Source organism: Clinocottus analis, unplaced genomic scaffold (assembly GCF_023055335.1).
Source record: "Clinocottus analis isolate CAN_PGR_092001 unplaced genomic scaffold, fCliAna1.0.p SCAF_9, whole genome shotgun sequence".
Classification (NCBI taxonomy): Eukaryota; Metazoa; Chordata; class Actinopteri; order Perciformes; family Cottidae; genus Clinocottus; species Clinocottus analis.
In genome coordinates, this window is record NW_027176251.1 from 14,141,371 (window position 1) to 14,159,028 (window position 17,658).

The 17,658-nt window shown below is 42.0% G+C and overlaps 1 protein-coding gene across 4 annotated transcripts in view; it reads left to right on the forward strand.

The window, feature by feature from the left end:
• Positions 1–12,253: 12,253 nt before the first annotated feature.
• The window catches only part of lingo4b (leucine rich repeat and Ig domain containing 4b), a 59,991-nt gene continuing 54,586 nt past the window's right edge, over positions 12,254–17,658 (forward strand). For all 4 annotated transcript variants that reach the window (XM_068569457.1, XM_068569460.1, XM_068569463.1 and 1 more), the window contains exon 1: positions 12,254–12,570. The gene's annotated coding sequence lies outside the window, so the exon portion shown is untranslated. The remainder of the gene's footprint in view (positions 12,571–17,658) is intronic.

Below are 17,658 nucleotides of genomic sequence, written 5' to 3' on the forward strand. Positions count from 1 at the left end.
GGTGGTTTTTTTTTTTTTCCTTCTTCAGGAGAGGCTGCTCGCTGGACCTCACCAGGCAGCAGAGTGCATGTTGAGCTCCTTTAAGACTCCGCCTCCAGGTTCCTCCATGGCCACTTTAGATAATGAGATTCATGGATGATAGTGTCTCAATTGATCCATCATCCAGGACCCAACTCCCCCTCGCAGCAACAACAAACTGGCAGGAGGTCATGACCTGTGTGCGTGCGTGTGTGTGTGTGTGTGTGGGGCGGGGGGGTGATAAAGGGGGAATGGCTGCAGGCAGAGATAGATTTATAATCCAATACTCCTTACTAAGGTGGTTACCAAGCGGTCAATGGCTCTATTTTTATCTGCCGTGTTAGAAAATCTTTTAATATCTCTATATCGAGAAAGCATTTCTATAATCCAAATGCTCCGATATGTGCAGCGGCAGCCATTATCTTAATATAGGGATGGCTTTTCTACTCAGACTATAACTGACTGTGTTCACTCATATTCCTGTATTATTCCAAATATGACAATATTCAGAATTTGACACGACTCAAGGTAAACACATTTGAATATTGCAAATGAGGCCTGAGTGGCGAGCATTTTTTAACGTTTCAATTCAGACGTGGTTTTTTAGGGCAGTATTATTACAGTTTCAGGAGCATTCTTTGGACATGTGTATATAGCGCAAACAATATTGTTCTTTTCGTTGCAAAACTTGCAGAATGGCGACAGCAGGGGTGCAACCCTGGAGCACCTTGACTGCAGCTGGTAAAGAAGGCAGATTCAATTCATTTAAAAGGACGTAGCCGTCAGAGATAAATCATGGGTTGTTTTACGTTAACCGGAGTATGCACGGCCCCATGTAAACAGGAATGTGTCAGTTAACAGCTGAGGTTTTTTTCAGAAAAAGGGCAAAAACAGCATATTATGTGCATGTAAACTGTGCGTACCGTGGAAAGTAATCTGAGGCCCAGTTTGACGGTGCATTCCAGCTTTCTGTCTCAGTGCGGCCACATCTGTTTCCCATGTTGACGCAGCCCGACCGCAAACCTTCAGCTTCCAGGATGCTCTGCTCCCGTCATGTGATCAACCCGCTGACTCAGCCCATCACGGGATGTCTCGCTTTTACAGAAGTGTAATATAGAAAGAAGTAATCTTACATCACTGCGGGAAAAAAAGGACATCCCATTTTCGATATGCAGCGCCGAGCCATTATAGCCCCTTTGGGACAGATTACGCAACACTAATGCTGTTCCCTGTTGAAATGAATTGTGTGTAAGCACTTGAAAACATCATTTACATTCTTCCCCCCTGCCAGTCTACTGAAAGGCTAAATCCTGATCTGAACTGTGTGCACTTTTCACTGACCGGTTCAGAGATTAGAGCAGCAGACACCAAAGAGGTTTTGCAGGTTTGTTCTGATTCCAACAGATTAGACTTTGTTGTCTTTTTCCATTCCGAGCTCAGATTGTTTGTCGAGGGAAAAATAGGAAGTTTATCCGCTGTAAGTTGTTGTTGTTTGAGTCACACACAAAGATTGTTCCTCTTTCTGAATGTGTGAGAATGTTTTAGTGAACATTAAAAAGGAGCACAGAAAACAGTCAGTTGTGCAGTGAAGTTGTCATCAACTGTTGAACAAAAAGATGAGATAAAACAATTATCCATTATTTGTCAAGGCAAGCAATACGTTTGATACATGATGTATTTTTAGCATATTATTTTTGAAGACAATTTGTAATTTTTGGTGTTTAATTAATCATTATGACATCCACTGGATTGAAGGGAACCAAAACTGTTGCTTTAAATGTATTGATTAGTCATCAAAGGAATCGCTATGCTCCAGTTTAAAAACTAAGCGGATGTGTATATGTGTGTTTTCTGCAAATTTTCCCATTTTTTGAGGATGGAAATATGTTTAGTCCAGAAAAAAGCTTTTTCGCTTTCTTACTGGGATTTAGATTTACAATCTGCATCCGACGCTCATATCTGTCTGTTGCATGTAAGGCAACAGCTGCTTGTAGGACCGACATACAGCAACTCCACGCACATTTTTATACAAAGGACTTTCAATCAGACAAGAGTTCAAGACCAGTGATAGTCTCCCAAAGTGCTGCTGCATTATCTTGAAGTTACTTCATGGGTTCCTCCACCAGGAGACCCAGCAGCTCCAGAAGAGGATGGAAGCGGCTTGGATTAACAAAGAGAGCAAAAACAGCAAAAAGTGACATCTCTTTGACCCCTCACCACTTTAACTATGCCTTCAATCCGTAAATCTGATTATTTCTGAAAAGAACTGTTTGTTCTGTCCTGTGTAATCAGTTCATAAGAGAGCAGAGGACAGAAAGCATTTTAAGTTCTTGCATTCATCCAAGCAGATTAGACCAACTTTGAGCCTTTTGATTCCAAAACGGAGACTGTGTACGGCAAAGACTTAATATCTATTTTGGGAGAAAACAAAAAGTAATGTTGCAGCGCGTTGTTGCTGTTAGTAAATCCTATGCATTAGGAAACATTTCAAAAGGGTATATTTGAAAAATGCTCTGCCACCAGGTGACTCACAGTGCAGCCGGCAGAGAGAAGAGACATCCCTGTTCCCGTACAAATTACATTAGTGTATTCATATAATGGGGGTTAAGAGGGTTAAAAGAACTTCACCAGAATGTGAAATGAGCTTGAACTAACCATACGGCGTTCACGGGTTCATTAGAGGCAGCTGAACAATATCTGGGTCAATATTTATTGGGTTTTAGCACATATCCCACTTCTTGAGATACAAAAACGGAGTTGGAGTTAAGCGGTGACACGTGCGACTCCATTGTTTTGTAAGCTGCAAACAACGAAAGGATCGTGAGATGATAGCCGGTGGGCTTCCGCCTCTTTTCTCCTCCACCTGGACTGTTCACCTGCGTGAAACCAAAGCCTGCTCAAACATAATTGGTCAATACTACGCAGGCAATAAATGGAAAAACCAGGACGCTTGCGTTTCTCAAATCTTGTCCCATTGTCGACAGATTCTGCATATAAACGCATAATATAAGTTTAAAGGGATTACTTTTCTCTCTCATGGAAGATTTCCCTCCCAATGTCCGCCCAACTCTGGGTCCGTCTAAGTTTTGAACGTGGCAGGGACAGTTACATGCACTCAGTGTCGTTTCAAAATGAACTTCCAACACATCTTAACTCAGGTTTTAGAATTGCTTACTCATCAACAAAACATATATTAGTTTGGTTTTGGAAAACACAAGACTCAAACAGAAGTTTGACCAGATCTTTTGCTCTCTTTACGAAGCAAGTTGCTCTGACGTCTCATAACGACTGGATGGATTTCCATTGAGTCAGTCCATTGAATCAGTGAGGAAGTAAAGCTCAGCATTGCCGAATGTGAGAAATATGTTGTGGACGTGCGAGATTGGAGGGCGTGTAGAACAGGTTACTGTAACATTATTTGCCTTTTCTGTTTTTAGTTCAAGAGCAAGCCATTTCAATATTTGGTACACACAGTCACGGTCACCAGAGGATGAAATCCATCGGGATACTCCATTAGCTTCCTCTAGCGTCCCATGCTAACTCAACATCTACATTCGGCATGAGAATAGAAACAGGGATACAATGAACAACATGCCGGTGGTGCTAAAGGTGTGCACATTGATTAGAATGGTCCTCTTTCGCCTTCACACCTCCGGGAGTCAATGCATCCACGCTGTACAATACGTTTCCCTCGATCTACGCCATTAATCAGAGTCTCCGTTCCCTCAGGGCTTGCTTGGTGCCAAAATGAAAAATGGTCACAAACAGAGTGATTCCTCATCTTAAAAGAGGTTGTGGTGTTGTTTACAATTTTAAAATGACCTGCACAAGTTGGCATTGATTGCTCTTTGTGTCAATAAAGCAGTCTGATCAGGCATGAAAATGTGTTTCATGAATATGGAACATTGCGGCGTAGTTTAATTCTTAGTTTCCAGATAAATGGGTAGAATAATTTGTATTCCCGTTGGGGTTTTTAAATAAATTTGCCTCCAAATCTGTGTGGGTGGTAATTTAATACAGAGCCTGCTGGTGGGTTTGTGCATAAAAAGGGCCAATTCTTTTTCGAGTAATGCTTCTGGACTTTGGCACGTGAAGGTGTTTTTTTGGTCTTTTTCTTGCGCAAATATTCTTTCATCTTTTACTCGTCTCTTCTGGTTTATTTGTGTGATTATTATTATTACTTTTTTTTTTTTTTTTACCATGTTGAGGTTAATATGCAGATATCCTTTTTAAAATTTCTTGACATACTTTTCTTTTAAAGTAGGAGTGTCAGTGAAACACATTGGGGAAGGTACATAATCTTTGATCAAAAACTCATATCCACAAATTAAATCTACTTTCAAGATAGAAAAATGTACTTTTCAGAGTTGGCTTAAAATTTATTTTGAATTCAAAACAAAATGTGGACAAACGCACCTACCGTCCTTCGCACCTTATTAAAATAAAATTCATCTCGATTTACTTTTTTCAGACCATATGTTTATTGGAAAAAGAAAAACACAAAATTCTAGATTTGAATATGATGCATTTTTATGTCCATCTGTTGATAAGTAAGTACAGGAATAAATATGACAAATAGATGCATAATGATCTCTCAATTTGCAGTCAGCAACCACAAGAAACTGTCATCGGTCATGTGGGTGCGAAACACATGTATAAGCAGCCGATCACTGCAGAGGAATCATTCGCGCTCAGAAATGAAGCATAAGCACTAAATCCAACGCTGACATCTGTGCAATGTGTGTGTGTATGTGTGTGTGCGGGTGTGCGTGCGTGCGCTTGGGCCTTGGACCATCAGCTCATTCTGGACCTTCCCTTCTTTGTATCTGTGTCCCTTGTCGTTGAGAAAAACATCAACGAATCCTCAGTAACTGGCAGCAAAACAAAGTCATTCATGATTCCCGACATCTAATCTCTTTAAATGGCCTGGCCGCCGTGCAGCTGTGCCTTCGATTGATGCACACATGTGCTGCCACGGCTGAGGGATAAGTATTTACTCTAAGCAGAGAGAGAGAGAGAGAGACAGAGAGAGAGAGAGAGAGAGAGAGAGAGAGAGAGAAAACTCCCCCTATATAACTCACGGTGAAATGAAAGCCCGATTCACAAACACAAGCTGCCAGCACACATTCATAATTTCTCCGCTGGTTGATCCGTCACGTGCCGCTCTGTCAAGGATTAGCCATCGACATGCGATTTTAGAGTGCCTCACACTTCTGTCCCCTAATTCATATTTTTAGACGAGGGAGACGCAGAAATTGCTGACACTCTGGAAATTAAATGAGCTCAAGGCTCGTAGTTTCGAAGACACCCTCTTTATAGTCGTGCCGATCATTTTTAACCTCGAAGAATACTTGAGCGCTCTGCATTAGCTGGACTCTCATTAGAAAAGGCAACAGCTGAGTCCTCAACATGGATTTAAAAGCTAAAAGGTCTATTTGTGCTTGTGTGCTCTGGTTTGTGGAATAGCATTAGTGTGACCTTTGAAACCAGTTGATAGTCCAATAACAGCTTCCTTTCATAAAGATGGAGATTTACATCGGTGGGCTTACGGAGGTTTAATTATCTGGAGCTTCAAAGCTTCGGAGAGGAGCCATGTTGGAAAATGTTTAATCGAAAAACAATGAGAGGGGGATTAAACAAATAGCTGCCAACCCTTACGATGCAAACTCTGCAAGAACACTGTGTTCCTGCTCACAATGTGTTGACGATTCTGAATGCAGTTTGTATGAGTAAATGATTAAGTAGTGTTGGGGGACAATTGCTTCTGTTTTTTTTCTCAGTTTCATTTCCCCAAATAGCCCAGTTTGTCACAAACTTCCATAGCACCCTCTTGTTTTGAGGGAATGTGGGCGGGGGTGTTGATTGTTTTCTCTCCGTCTCATCTCAGGGATGCAGGACGGGCCGGATCTGCAAGAAAATAAATAATCCCTGCATATTATTGGTGGATATAGGAACGGGCCCGGCCTGTGTATGACAGCAGGAGGACCAGATGTCACTGGCAGCCATTATAAAAGGACGAGTTCTTGACAACTCCCCTTCCTCTCCTTTCCCACCTACCAAAACACTTCCTATTGGTATGCGGTGCTGAGGTGCATGCTGGGCAGAAGCCGGTGTTGGTCAGTGTTGACTAGGATTCAATACTATACTCTTATTGTATAGAGGTCTATGGGAAAATGACTCTTCTTCTCTCCTGATTTAATCCCTCAGTAAACATTGTCAACATGAGTTTATGTCTCAATCTCTAGTTTCAAGTCTTCTTCAATACAGCATGATGTTCATTTAGTAAATTATGGTCTGTTTGACTAACAGACCATGAAGCAGGGTATGCTTTAGGGCGGGGCTACGAGGTGATTGACACCACGGCGTTGTTCTGTCTGGAAGTTCGCCCGCTTCACAGTGTGTTCTCAGTTCAAGCTAATACATCGTTATGATTTTAGTCATACTTAGCTTAACCCTCTAGTTTCAAAAATGCGCTGACAAGAAGCCGACAGTCAAAATGACGAACTCAAGGTTTCAAACAGCAGTCGACAAACCAATGGAGCGGGTGGAGGGGGGGTGTCACGGTGCCTATGCAGGTGTGAACAATATAACCTGACATTTGAACTGTTACACTGATTACATTGGTGCCAACACTGTTACTGCCGCTGTTACCTCCACTACTCAAAACAATTTTGTATTGTTGATTATATTGCTGATTTTAGAGGTCCAAAACAATTGTTTTAAAAACCCAAATGAATTTCAAATGACTGATTAATGCAGCTTTAAATATTGTCACAACCCTGCAAGCAGGCTGAACAAAAGAGGGGAGGCCACACATGAGTTGTGACTCATAATACATTTATTCGTATTATTGACATATCTTAAAAAGGAAATTAGTGTAATGATAAACCAAATGAACCAAAACCAAACCGGGTGGAAGCCAAGGGGAGAGAGACTGGCTGACTGCCATCGGTTCATATCGCGCTGCAGTCAGACCGTGAGCCCGCCAGGCTCCTGAGGGAGAGGCCTGCTCAGAGAAGATCGACACAATATGAACAACAAATGTGATAAAGCTCGTACTGTCGGCTGACTGAAGATCCAGCATCGGTTTAACTTGAAAATAACGTCATTGCAGTGTTGTTGGTTTGACTCCCCAGTGGACGTCCAAAAGTTTTCATCTTTCCACAGTTTTGTACCATCAATCCAAGCAGAGACTACATGAAAATGTTTTTTGTCCACCCCCCTCTCCCTTCCCACACACATACACAACAACAGAAGAGAGCACTCGGAGGTAACCGACCCGCAAATTATTCTCCTCACATTCCCATGGACATGACGGACGTCAGCCGTGGATTTTGGTTTGCAAAGCGGCCGCATGCTGTTGAGAGTCTGCTCACGTATCTACCTAATCATGCAGAAACTGCTCTCTACAAATTACACTGATTTAAAGGCTCGGGGATGGAAGCAAATTAGGTTCATAGGTACATTGTAGTGCCAAGAAACTGATACAACCGCACAGCTGATGTTTACAATATGATTTCCCAGAGCGGCTGCGGTGTGAATATATACATATATATAAAAGTAAAAAGCTCTCTATTGAGAAACTTGTCTTGTCTTTGCCAGTGCTCCTATTATTTTTATTTATTTTTTTTAGGATTTTGACAGGAGCTGCACCTGTGGGCCAAAGGTCAGGCTTCATGAAAACTCCTTGCTAATTGGCTCTGGCCCCCAGGGGCCAGATCTAATTAAACCCCTCCGGAATTTACCGAATGCTTTACTGTCCTCCGAAAACCCCGACTGATACAGTTTCATGTAGATTATTTGTTCCCCTTCGGGCAACACCGTCCTCTATGTTCAGCTATTGATGAGCTGTCCATACAGTCGCATGTGGAGGCTCCCTCCAACATATTCCAACATGGTTTCCCATCGCGTTGTGCTGACTGCTGTAAAACCCAATAACCTCTCGCACCTTCCTATGCACCAATCACAGCCTCCATCCTCTCGTCGGTCAAGAGCAGCTTCCTGCCTGGCAGATGCTCGGTGTTCTGCTTCAGGGAAAAGAGGAAGCGCAAGGCTGCCCCGCTCTAATCAGAGAACCACAGGCGAATGAAGATTAATTAAAATGGAAAGTGGGGTTGAGGCTCAATCCGGCGTCGCCTACCAGGAGCCAAAATGCAGAACTTAAAGCGCTCTGAAAATCTGCTTACAGTCTGAGAAACACAATCTCTGTGCTGCGAAGGAAATCCCTGACGGCATGTACCTTTACAACTACCAAATTAATACTGCAGCGAAGTCGTTGACATTGTAAGAATCAGGAATAAAAGTCCCAGATGCATTCTGTCAGGTGTTTTGCTCAATTCCCAATTCAGCTTAAAACTTCAATATGTCAATATGAATAAACCACAACCTTGCAAGTGGCCCCGAAAGACTGCTTCAAACCCCCTTATATGAAGGTTTTGAAAGGAAAGAACTACATTTTATCGACTTTACAATTTGTATGGGCCGGCTGTGGCTCATGGGTAGAGTTAGGCTTTTTTTTTTAGGTCTAGCTTTACCAAGGGGCATTTTTTAAGGGTAGAGAGTCCAAAATGAATAACGTCCTGCATGAAGCATGAGCTGTAGCATGACAGGACTTCCTTATCGGACTGCCCGATAGATATTTATGTCATATCTTTTTGAAAAAGGAAGAAGCTTTTACCTCAATGGTACAACAGAGCAGATCAGGAGCCGATTGTCACCAGAGGAACCAGTCAGACCACGCCTTTTCTAATATTGACTATGAAATGGTTCGGTCCCGTCCCAAAACCAGACCAGAATGATGCTTGATAGCAGAGTCACGTCTCAGCTCCCAAAAGTAAAACCTGATTTTCGCAAAAAGAAGAGAAAGAAGTAAGGGCATCAGCATCCACTTTTTCACAAAGAAAAGTGAAGAGGTTCATATACAGGCCTGTTTTTCTGATAATGTGAATTAAGAAGCAATTATTTATTAAGGTTCAGAGAATTTTACATTCAAGAATGAATTACATTTAGACTGAAAAAGACTTCCTTTAGCACATTTCTGATAGAGTCTCAAAGGATCCCGCTGTTGTCGGAATCAACGCGTCTTTACAAAAACAACTTCATGAGTTTGGAACCCAACTTGCCGAAGGGAGTTTATTTTAATTTTCGTCCATCTCCACAGACGGCCTCGGTTTTGGATGTCTGCTCTCACCTCAGTCTCGGTCTTTCTTCCCAGTGTACTCGTCTGTTCCCGCTGTTCATGAATGGAGCTCTGACAGACACACTTGCTTGAATCCAGAGGGAAGGTTCTTTGGATGGGTGACTTTGCAGATAATGCGGGGATGCATTCACTGAAAATGTTTCAGCGCCAGTTGAATGCCTGAATAGTTTGACGATGGCCTTCGAGGTATGTTTGCTCCCTTTTGGTGGGTGTGCTGGGGCTGAAAACCAACGCAGCTGTGACAAAAAAAAACACCAGAGCATTTTAAAAACCGTCGCAATGTTCGCTGAGAATCACTCGGAGAGAGAAATGCCTGTACGTCCAGTTATTTATTTATTGGGTATCAGCTGCAACACTTTGGTGGATTGTTTAAAAGCATGTTTCACCTATTTTGAAATCCACAGATAAAATACGTCCAACTTAGATTATATTCAGGGCAAGTAAAGTCTGCATAAAAGTTCATATGGTGTGTGCACGCTTACTTCTATACTCGTGAAGAACTTGGGCAGAGACATTTGTGAACTATTAGGCAATTTTTTGGGAAAGTGGTTGCCGGCTATTCAAAAGGTGGTTTGCGTATGCAGGATTTGAACTTCACCCTTGGATCGTACCCGACATGAACTCCATTATTCGTCATCCGGGCACAACGTGGGGCGATTGATCGTAAAAGTCTACACTCTGCCCTGCGGTTATCCCGCCGCACACTGTGCACAGTGGAAAATACGGCCAGTTATTCGGCTGACAAAATGTGAGTTGACTCCGGGGCTTCTCGACTCAAATTATTAACATTTAGAGGCCGGCTCTCCTCACAGAAGCACTTCTGTCCCTTCTTGTGCACAATCGAGTGCAACACAAAGGATACCCTGAAGGACGGACTGTCTGAAAGTGTATTCGTTATCCCAAACTGGTCGGCAGGATCAAAATCCCAGTTTCATTTCATTGACATTTCATCAAACACATTTGGGACACATTAAATACCAACAGAAAACATGTTCCCACTTCCCATGATCTGAACTTGGCGAAGCGGTTTCGTTGGAAAGTGTGTGTGTTTCTTACATTATTTAAGTTGAGTATGTGAACGTGACTTTTGGTTTAACGTAGAATCCGAACAGCCATCGCTTGGGTGAAAGTCCTGGGTGTGACGCATACGTCCAGCCCGAACTCTCCTTGTGCAGATTTGCCTGCAGTTTAATTTCATTATATAAAAAAAAATTGAGGACAGGCTTCCAGTGCAGCATTTAGAACAGCTATAAACACTTTTCCCGTTAGAATTGGTTCAAGTACATTGTGCAGCTGTGTGTGTTTGTGTGTGTGTGTGTGTGTGTGTGTGTGTGTGTGTGTGTGTGTGTGTGTGTGTGTGTGTGTGTGTGTGTGTGTGCAACGTGAGCTCCATGTAAAGCAGGTGAGTTTTCCGCCCGCAGCAGGGAGCGCCTCTGTTGTTCCGACCGGAGAGGAAAAGGTCAGTCCACTGGAGGGAACGATGATGAAGAGGAGGAGTCACATTCTCATTTTCCAGCATCTTCGATCAGAAGTGCTTTTATAAAACAACAGCTGTTGTTGGCTCACTCGATGCACTCGGATATATGTTGGAATGACCGTGGTGATCCTGGTTTTAAAGGACATTTCCCAGCATGTCTGAACTGAACTCAGTTGATCAGTTTTTATATACAGAAGGCTCATTAAGCACAAGCAACGTGTGTATAAGTGTGTGTGTGTGTGTGTGTGTGTGTGTGTCTGCGCGTTGGTGTTTACGTGTGCATGTGCATGTATGCATGTGTGAGGGGACGAAGGGGGTATTCCTCTCCTCTAGAGTCTGAACCTACTCATCTTTATTGTACCCAGCTGTTGTTCAATCCAGAGATTTGGCTTACCAACGCTTTCCTGCCCATCTCTCCCTCCAAGCTGTGATAGTAATGTACTGTCCTGGACTCATGCCAGCACTCACTCAGTGTGGGGGATAACAAGAAAAAGGAAAAAGGAAAAAAATAATAATTTGCAAATCCCCTCAGAGCTGACAGCTTGGGGATTTTGCCACCCATGTTATGATTATGTGCACGTCTCCGGCACCCTGGATGTGTTTTAACTGTTACTTTGTTGACAACCACAAAAAAAAGCTGCTGTTATGTGCAGCACTGTTCTGGATTTGCAGCTGGGTTCACAGTGAAGCGTCACTTCATTTACTGACTAACATGTATTTCAGTAAAACAGATTAAGTGTTTGGTTTTTTTACACCACTATTATTATTTTTAAAGCTTTGGTCATCATTTCTTTTGGTTTTTGATAACATTGAGTTCAGCAAGTTCAATGATAACATCGAGGAAGACAACAGCAGCTTTAAACCTGGAACTTCCTAAAAATCTGCTTCAAACTGCACTTATGTGACTTTGATTGTGCATTAAATGTTGTGAAGGTCACATGTTGTATGCACACCCTTATACTTATCAACGTAAACTTTAGTTGTCAGAAGTGCAGTTATATCATTTGTAAATTGAAATAATTAATGCAAAATACAAAACTTTAATGTTCTTAAAATGCTCATGTCTTTGTGATTAGTGCTTTGAACAAAGTGCAATAGTAATATGCATAGTTTTACAATATTATTGTAATATTATTTGACACAATGTTTTCCTTCCAAATCCCGACTTCTATCAGAACAAGCACATTATTTCCTCTTATCATTGACTATTCATACAAGTGGTGGAAATATGAATAAAAAACGAACATGACCATTAAATTGATCTTTTTTTTTAAATTTGTAAATTTGTATTCATATTTAAAATGGAGTTCCGATAACTCCAAGTAACGACTTTAATCGGGTTTGTTACAACTGTAATGGATTATTCTTCCTTTCACTCGTTACATGGATTTAAGGCATTAGGTCCCCAACACATGGCGCGGATCCAGCCGTACCCGCGTGGTGTTTGTGCTCCAGCCGAGCGGAGGGATGGAGATGGAGATGCGGATGGCGCAGCACTCAGCAGCGCGCGGTCAGAGCGCGGCAGCTTCTCCACAGCATCGCGCGCACAACACGGCAGACACACACCGGAGTCGACCTAAATCATTCTTGTAGCGCAATTATCCCATCACTCCCCCGAGGAGTTTCTGCAGCCGAGGAGGAGGGGGGAAGAGGGGGGGAAAAGGACATTAATGAAGGAGAGCGAAAGTGGATTGCGCGACTTTGATGCGACAGATGTTGGAAAAGTCGAGTTGAATGTAGACAGAGGGAGAGGAAGAGGGAGAGGAAGAGGGTGAAAGTGTCCTGAATGAGATGTTTTTCTGCTGGAGACGGACGATGAGCATTGAAGAGGTGGAAGCTTTGCTGCGATGTCTCCTTCACTGAAAAGCTTCATCAGGTGAGTTTTCACCTGCTTCTGAGTTCATTTTGATGCGTATTCCTCACAAAACCCCTCCGACTGCTTTTTATAGGGTTTTTAAAAAAAAAAAAAAAAATCAGTTTTACTTGTTGTTAGACGCAAATTAGCTTACATATTTTGGCATCCTTTATATATTCATCCATCGTTTTTGATAGCATTCCTTTGGCGTGTGTCTATGGCAATATTCTTTGCTCCCTTATTTATGACGATAATAATCATTAAATGTGGAGATGATTTAAATGTGCCAGATAGTTTTATGATCGTATTCGTGCCGTCTTTTTTGGGTCCATTTTAGGATTGTTGCACAAAGGGAATTCAATAAGACTTTCCTCAAGATTAATTCAAATCTGATGTGTTGTGGCAGGAAGGCAAAAACTTAAAAAATGAGGCAAAACATGTGAACCCAGAGAAACTTTACAGGTGCGTGTTGAGATCAAGGCTGTGTCAGAAGAGACACCTTAGTGCAACCTCACGTTGCTGCTGGTGTAATTTTATTATTTTTATTGATGTGTTTTATTCTCACCTAGACAAAGCCAGATATAACAACGCTGAAAACACTGCTAGGATATTTGTAGCTGATGTGTTTGGCACCATATGGAGCTTAAACACTGACCTATATTAATATTTAGTTTGCATCCTTTCTTAGATCTCTTGAGCCCATCCTTGATAGAAAACTAGAAGAATATGCCATAACTTTTACTCTCCAGTGTTGTTGCCTTGTTGTTTGTGTATATCTGTCTTTTTTTTATTGCTGTTGTTGTGGTTGTTGTTGTGTCATTGTTGATTTGCACTCTGGCCGGCTATGTGAGCAATAATCCTCTGGATACTTTGTTCCATAAACCTAAAAAAGGGCCACAGCAGTGTTTTAACACAGCAGGATTACAGCCGTCAGTAACATCGACCTCTCTTCCCCCTCCGGGACGACGTGAGGCTCGTTTAAATTTCGATGCTTCACGCTCACGCCGGCTCCGATCAAACCTCCGATTGTCGCCCTTAAAAAAACTCTATCGTTTCCGAACTTGGCTCCTCCCGATTGATTTGATTATCATCTCACCTGCGGCCGGAAATAAGCCAGGATCAGCATTTCGGAGAGGACGCAGAGGTGAAGTCAGCACCAAACACTATGTCCTCTCCACTCCTGTCATTTAATGAGGACACACATCACATCCGTTGCAATGTGGCTCTGGAGAAGCAGATCACCATCAAGGGGGAACCAAGGATTTGACGCTTGGGATTCTGCCAAATGGGCAATTTAATCAGAGGGCATTTTATGCAGAGGAAGTATGTCAGTCTTCTTGTTAGGGGATGATTTATCTGGACTGTTATATTGGGCAGCGGTGCCACTTAAATTGATTTCAGCTTCAGGCAAAGAAGTATATGACATGTTTTAAACTAGTTTCTTTGCTTTGCCTTCGTGGCCTCAGTGGCTCAGCTAAATGCACTATTGTAGATTGGGGCAGCAGCTAAAAGTTTCTTTACCTTGCTGTCAATCATAGAACGTATATCAGTGGACGTAGGCGGGTGTCATCGTGATGGCACTCGTTGGTTTTGTCATCGTTATCTTGGATTACAGCCGGCGCCATCTTTTATTTTAACGCAACCGATGGACGAAAGTCACTATATCTGTACTGAGGAGGAGTGAGGTAGAGTGGAGCGACCTTTCAATCACCATGTAGCTCCACCCTTAGTCATACCATGCTTTATGGTCTGACTCTAAATGACCATAATTTACTAAATGAACAGCATGCTGTATTGAAGAAGACTTGAAATTAGAGATTGGGACCTCAAACACATGTCTACGGTGTTCACTGAGGAAATAAATCAAGAGAGAAGTAGAGACATTTTCTCATAGACTTCTATATAACTAGAGGAGTCGCCCCCTGGTGGAGAGTAGAGAGAATGCAGGTTTTAATACAATCGGCTTCACTCGACTCAAGATGTATAGCTTTAAGTTTTTAGTCAGGTTTATAGGTTAAGGTCAGGGAAAATAATTTGAAAAGTATTGGTCATCGTTTAAATAAAATGTCCTCGTTGAGTCCAGCAGATCTAAAATGTTTAATTCATGTCCTGCAGCTCCAGATCAATGTTTCAGTTTCACACATTGTGTAGTTTCTTGCAATCCATTATTTCGTTACTGTGCTACTCAGCTTGTCACAGGCAGACTTAGTGAGGGGTCTATGTTGTTCAGTGAGGCTGGTTTGACGCATCGATCTTGAACGCCCCTCGTACTGGGATGGTACTTTAGGCTGGTTGTGCTGGTGAAACGTCAACGTCTTCCCGCAGAGTGTACATCTGACATTTACATATATATACGTAGATGTCAAATGTATATGATACATACCTGCTGCATTAGAGCGGAAATAGTTAAATCGGTATATTAGAAGCTCATTCTGCTCATGTGTTAAATGCGTTAAAAAAATTAACTAATTAATCATGTAATTTAATCATAGCGCGTTAACGCGTTATTTTTCACAGCTCTAATTTACACACTACGTTTTCATTCCTAACTAAAATTTAATTCACACCGCAGTAGAGTTCAGTACTTTAGTTTGTGCTTTTCGCATAAGGATACACTTAATTTTCATATACATTGATTCAAAAGTTGAGTTTCTTTTCATCGAAGTCTTAACCGAACCTGCTTTTGCAAGAGCTGCACATGAAAAGATCTTTTCAGGGTAGAATATGTGCACCGCCCTTTTGAACCCACCAAAGTGCACAGACGCACTATTCAGGCCACACAGTCATTTGAAGCCTTTTTGAAGATGAATAGAAAGATGAGATGTTCACTGCCCCTGGAGAAAAGTAGTCAGGGCATGAATAACGAGGTGAATGGCACTGGCCCTGAGCTTGTGTCAGCAGCAGTCTTGTGTTGTTTGACCATAAAAAAAGCATCTTTGTATTTGATGGTTTCTTTTATGCATTTTTTCTTTCATGACATTTTTACTTTTCCAAGATGCGTGTGTCCTTTACAGTTTGATTATATCGTTGTGTTTTCTTTGCATGGGCTTCTTATCTCAGGCCTTTTTCTTTCTTTTTTTTAATCTATAAAATCTGTTTAGAAAAGTTTTTTGTAAACTTCAATTAAAGAAGGTAGTAGTATTTGCTAAACTATCCACCATTCAAATCATATATTTACATATATATGATCATTGTCACGGTTTTTGTGCAGTGGCCACAAGGAAGATGACCTAGACGCATCGAGGCAGAGCCGGTGGAATTATAGGAACTATACCAGAATCAAAGGGTAATGAACAGGATTGTCATTTTAAAAAGAGAGTTAAGTTTCAGGACAGGGACACAATACCTACAGCGGGTAGTAGTTGGAAGTGATGGTAAGGAAGCAACATCTACCTTGACCTTCCTTGAAGATCTTAAGACAACTTGAGAGTGGGAAAGTACTGCGGATATACGCTGGTGCGTAATGAGGGAACAAGAAACAGGTGTGGCAGGGTGGAACATGGTAGGCTGATTGGCCAGGAGAAGGAAACTCTGGTGGTATCTTGTGGAAAGGTTGGGAATAACAGGAACTGCAAAGTTCCAGGGGCCAAGTAGTCCTGTTTGGCCCAGTCCTGCTTACCACTGGGCTACTTTTGGTACCCATCTATCAAGCTGTCATCTTTTGTCTTTGGTGCTCAAGGTTATTTATAACTCTAAATGCATTAGAGCAATTTCTAAAACACAAATAAAAGGAGTCAGTATTGTTAAACACCATCTTAAACCCCCAGCTTCCACACCTTTTAACTGTCAGAACTCGGAGGGGATCCATCCCTTTATACCTTTTCGAAACCATCAGTCGGACAATAATTTATGCGACAATTGGCGACTTGGGGGCAAGGTTTGATCTTTTTTCTCAAGCTTTCTTTTGTTGCACACTTATTTCTGTCATGGTTTGCATGTACAACCAAGTTCAACACAATGCACGCCTTTGAGGACAGACCGTACAAAAGTGCACCCTGATCCTCATTTGTATGATTAATTGCATGCACACTACAAAGTCATGTAAAATAGCAGAGAGGAGGAGGCTATGCAAACTGGCTTTTTGAACCCCCACTGATCACCAGCAGTGAAGACCATCAAATGCAAAAGACACCCATTAACTGTACTTTCAGAAGTGATTTCATATGCATCCGCCTAGTTTACCATTTAGTCAAGGTTGTGGGGCTGGAGCCTATTTAGCATGCAACGGGGGAGGGAGGGACCTTGGAGAGGTGGCCAGTCCTTCAGGGGGGTCCAAACTAAAATAAATTTATATACTGATGTCATAGTTAAAAAATCGGGTCAAAGGGTATTTACACCCAACCGCTCGTGCTTACTGGTCCAGGTACTTGTACTGCAGCATTTTCCTCCACATCCCTCTCTGTGGAAGGACAAAACTCCAAAGCTTTCAGAAGCTATGACAGTATTGCTAATTTATTTCCATGCTTTGCACCTTTTGAAGTTGTACACTGGTCCAGCAAAGGCAAAAGTAGTGTAACGTTGTTATTCCACAAAACCTCTCAAGAGTTTGTCCTCATCCAAGTCAAGGTTTCCAAGTCGGTGTTGTATTTTGCATTAATTCTGATTAGAAGAGGTCAGGGAGGATAGTTTGATGTACTTTGCAATAGATCTCAACACTTGAGTCCACAATTTGGGTTCTGTCTCCAACAGTCAATGCTCCTTCCTTTTAAACATGGCTGCGATTGTTTCCCAACATTAATCCATTTGAGTTGCCCGATCTTAGTCCTACATAAAACATATAATTTTTAGAGCAATAACATGGGACTGACAGCAAATGCGTATTTTGTAATGTAGTTTTAGGGACTAGTTGGCAACTCCACATACCAGCAGAATGTGTTTCCACCAGTTCTCCAGCCTTTGATGTAGATTTGTGTCGACTACGGTTTTGAAGCCTTGAGTTCAGCAATTTGTCCGTCGCCAACTCGGTTTTTAATCTTTCCAAAGTTGTTGTTTTTTTCAACCAGAAGTGGAGGGTGGAGCTAAGTACAACCGAATGCTGACAAAGCCATGGTCACAAACTGAATACACACAGTGAAAGGGTTTGAGTTGTTAAATGGAAATACAGACTCC